Consider the following 4,847-nt stretch of genomic DNA (forward strand, 5'->3'; position numbering starts at 1 on the left):
GACCCCGCCGCCGCATCGTCGCCGGCTGGCCGAGGCCCGGCGAGCTCCCCTGCCTCCGGCCGCCGCCAACTCCTCTCCGGTGATCCTCGGGAAGCGTGCCACGATCCAGATCTGAAACGTCTACAGTAAACCCTAATTCCGCGAGGTGTTTTTTTTTGCTAAGTCCTGGAATTCTTGATCCATATGCACATGTTCGCGGCTCCGTAACTTTTCATCCGTACCTCCAAGTTGGGCATATAATATATCAAAATGTTTGCCTCGACGAGTACTCATTTCATTCCATTGCGTCATTTTCATTTGAGCTCATCTTGATGCCCAAAATGCTGTTAGAAGGAGGCATCGTGAGTTAATTGTCAGATCCGCTAGTTCATCTTAGACTTTTGTCATTTTTGGCATGATTATTGTGTGCATAATATGCCTGTGAGTCCTTCATATGTTTTGTTAAGGATTTTGTCTTCTTTCCAGGGGTGCAACCCATGCATTTTTAGGATGTGTGTGGTGACTTGTGCAAGCTTGCAAAGTGAGGCACCCGGGAAATCTGTTTTCAGAGACTTAGTTGTTTTCACTAAGTCTGGGATTATTTAGTTCATGTTGCCATATGTTCAGCTTGTTTCCTAGTAATCCGTGCCTCTTTTGAGGATGACCAGTAAAGGAGTTTTGTTAATCATGTTATTCTCTATCCATCCATGTCTTTACTTGTAATTATGGAGCACCGTAGCTTGAGTCAATCGAGCTCTACTTTTGCTTCATGGTGAATCTAGGCAGATCGTCAACTCGTTTGCGATTTTGCCGGCGTTGTTGTAGTTGATCCATGCATGCTATGCCATTGTTCTTGCCATGTATAGCTTGTATTTTGTGCCTTATTAATGTATGAATGCCTGCCTTGCCATGACTTGCACCGTGGTGAGTGCATCGAGCTCGTTAACATGCCTTCGTGAGTTATATTTCAGCATGTCTCAGTTTTCACTAAGTCTGAAAACTGATTATGTTTTTGCTATGTTCGTGTGCCCGTTAGTATATTTTGTGAACCCTTTTGGCCCCAGGTCACTTTGGGTCTTTTGTTAAGCTTGTTGAGTAGCTCCATGCCATGTTCTTACTTGTCTTAATCAGGTCATGTATCATGTTGTTTTGCTGCTCCGAAGAGGGCTTCGTGATCTGAAATTTCAGACAAGTGTTAATTTCACCAAGTCTGGAATCTATTTTGCATTTGCGTTTTTTGCCATGCTTGTTTGAACCTCATAATGGATGAATTGGTCGTGGCTCAGTGCTAGTCTTTTGTTAAGCATCTTGTGTGCATCCTTGCCATGTATTTTGTTGTCATGTTTGGTGGCTGTAGCATGTTCGTTGCATTGCATTTAGATGTCTACTTGCTGTAAATCGCAGACCGGTGTCATTCTTAAAACGCTTGCCATTTCCAAACCGTAACTCCGATTCCGGCGTTCTTTATATCGTTTTCAAGCGATTTCATCTCATCTTTCCAGTGGCACCCTTGGAATTCCAAGTTGAGGCCAGGTTCATGCATTTCCTGCCATATCTTGCATTTTGCATCCCGCATCGCATCCCGCATAGCATATCATCTTTGCATCTTATTGTTTGAGCTTGCACGTGGTTGATTGTATCCTTGTTGCTTGTTTGTCTTGTTTGGGTAGAGCCGGGAGACGAGTTCACTACCGACGAGCCCATTGAGTTTGCTTGTGAGGATCCAGTCAACTCTGACAACTGTGCAGGCAAGATGATCATACCCTCGAAATCACTACTATCTTTGCCTAGTTTACTCGCTCTTGCTATGCCAATGCTACGATGCCTACCTTTTGCTTGTCAGCCTCCCAATTGCCATGCTGAACCTCTAACCCACCTTCTCCTAGCAAATCGTTGATTGGCTATGTTACCGTTTTGCTCAGCCCCTCTTATAGCGTTGCTAGTTGCAGGTGAAGATTGGAGGCCGCTCCTTGTTGGAACATCATTTATTTACTTGTTGGGATATCATTATATTGCTATGTTATCTTAATGCATCTATATACTTGGTAAAGGGTGGAAGGCTCGGCCTCTCGCCTAGTGTTTTGTTCCACTCTTGCCGTCCTAGTTTCCGTCATATCGGTGTTATGTTCCCGGATTTTGCGTTCCTTACGCGGTTGGGTTATAATGGGAACCCCTTGATATTCCGCCTTGATTAAAGCTTGTCTAGCAGTGCCCAACCTTGGTTTTACCATTTGTCACCTAGCCTTTTCTTTCCCTTGGGTTCTGCAGACTCAAGGGTCATCTTATTTTAACCCCCCCCCCGGGCCAGTGCTCCCTCTGAGTGTTAACCGGGCAGCCTGCGGGGCCACCTCGGAGAAACTTGAGGGTTGGTTTTACTCGTAGCTTGACCTATCTGAGTGTGACCTGAGAAAGAGATATGTGCAGCTCCTATCGGGATTTGTCGGCACATTCAGGCGGTGTTGCTGGTCTGGTTTTAACCTGTCGAAGTGTCTTGAGTTACCGAGATACCGAGTCTGATCGGAACGTCTTGGGAGGAGGTCTATTCCTTCGTTGACCGTGAGAGCTTGTCATGGGCTAAGTTGGGACTCCCCTGCGGGGATTGAACTTTCGAAAGCCGTGCCCGCGGTTATGGGCAGATGGGAATTTGTTAATGTCCGGTTGTAGATAACTTGAACCTTAATTAATTAAAATGAATCAACTAAGTGTGTTGCTGTGACGCCCCCACTTACTCGTACACTAATCATACATGCAAACGTGTACGATCAAGATCAGGGACTCACGGGAAGATATCACAACACAACTCTACAAATAAAATAAGTCATACAAGCATCATAATACAAGCCAGGGGCCTCGAGGGCTCGAATACAAGTGCTCGATCATAGACGAGTCAGCGGAAGCAACAATATCTGAGTACGGACATAAGTTAAACAAGTTTGCCTTAAGAAGGCTAGCACAAATTGGGATACAGATCGAAAGAGGCGCAGGCCTCCTGCTTGGGATCCTCCTAAACTACTCATGGTCGTCGTCAGCGGCCTGCACGTAGTAGTAGGCACCTCCAGTGTAGTAGGAATCATCGTCGACGGTGGCGTCTGGCTCCAGGGATCCAGCATCTGGTTGCGACAACCAGGTAGGAGGGAAAGGGGAAAAGAGGGAGAAAAGCAACCGCGAGTACTCATCTAAAGTACTCGCAAGCAAGGAGCTACACTACATATGCATGGGTATATGTGTAAAGGGCCATATCGGTGGACTGAACTGCAGAATGCCAGAATAAAAGGGGGATAGCTAATCCTGTCGAAGACTACGCTTTTGGCGGCCTCCGTCTTGCAGCATGTAGAAGAGAGTAGATTGAAGTCCTCCAAGTAGCATCTCCAAGTAGCATCTCCAAGTAGCATCTCCAGGTAGCATCTCTAGTCGCATCTCCAGCATAAACCTACCCGGCAATCCTCCCCTCGTCGCCCTGTGGAAAAGCGATCACCGGGTTGTCTGTGGAACTTGGAAGGGTGTGTTTTATTAAGTATCCGATTCTAGTTGTCATAAGGTCAAGGTACAACTCCAAGTCGTCCTGTTACCGAAGATCACGGCTATTCGAATAGATTAACTTCCCTGCTGGGGTGCACCAACTTACCCAACACGCTTGATCCCCTGGGGTGCACCAACTTACCCGGCCGCGAAAGATCAACACGTCGCAGCCCCACCTAGGCTCAACAGAGAGGCCAGCACGCCGGTCTAAACCTAAGCGCACAGGGGTCTGGGCCCATCGCCCATAGCACACCTGCACGTTGCGTACGCGGCCGAAAGCAGAACTAGCCCCCTTAATACAAGAGCAAGCTTACGTTCCAATCCGGCGCGCGCCACTCAGTCGCTGGCATCACGAAGTTCTTCGGCTGATACCACGACGCCGAGTGCCCATATCTTTCCCACGTAGTTGGTTAGTGCGTATAGGCTCGTAGCCAACTCAGATCAAATACCAAGATCTCATTAAGCGTGTTAAGTATCCGCGAACGCCGAACAGGGCCAGGCCCACCTCTCTCCTAGGCGGTCTCAACCTGCCCTGTCGCTCCGCCACAAAGATCCACTCGCGGGTGCTCCACCAGCCGACCCGACTTTACTCTCCACATGTATCATGTATAAAGTATATAGTATATACCCGTGATCACCTCCCGAGTGATCACGGCCCGATAGTATAGCACGGCTGACGGACAAGAATGTAGGGCCACAGATGAATATACTAGCATCCTATACTAAGCATATAGGATTGCAGGTAAAGGTAACAACAGTAGTATCAAGGACAGGCTATGCATCAGGATAGGTATAATAGAAAGCAGTAACATGCTACACTACTCTAATGCAAGCAGTATAGAGTAGAATAGGCGATATCTGGTGATCAAGGGGGGGCTTACCTGGTTGCTCTGGCAAGAGAGAGGGGTCGTCGATGTAGTCGTACTGGGTAGCAGCGGCGTCGGTCCCGGTGTCTAGCGAGAGAAGAGGGGGAAGAAACAATAAATATAATGCAAGCATATGCATAGTGATGCATGACATGACAAGTAACGGCGTTAGAGGTGCCCTAACGCGGTAGTAGGTGATACCGGTGAAGGGGGATGACATCCGGGAAAGTACCCCCGGTGTTCCGCGTTTTCGGATCGGCGAACCGGAGGGGGAAAGTTGCGAGTTCGATATGTTAGGGATGCGTGGCGGACGAACGGGTTGCGTATCCGGGTTCGTCTCGTCGTTCTGAGCAACTTTCATGTACAGAGTTTTTTCATCTGAGCTACGGTTTATTTTATATTAATTTTAAAAGATAAAAATCATTTTTAGCATTTATTTAATTATTTTAATCCAACATTATCCAGAACAGTGCACGCTGACGT

The sequence above is a fragment of the Triticum dicoccoides genome, chromosome 7A, assembly GCF_002162155.2.
Source record: "Triticum dicoccoides isolate Atlit2015 ecotype Zavitan chromosome 7A, WEW_v2.0, whole genome shotgun sequence".
NCBI lineage: Eukaryota > Viridiplantae > Streptophyta > Magnoliopsida > Poales > Poaceae > Triticum > Triticum dicoccoides.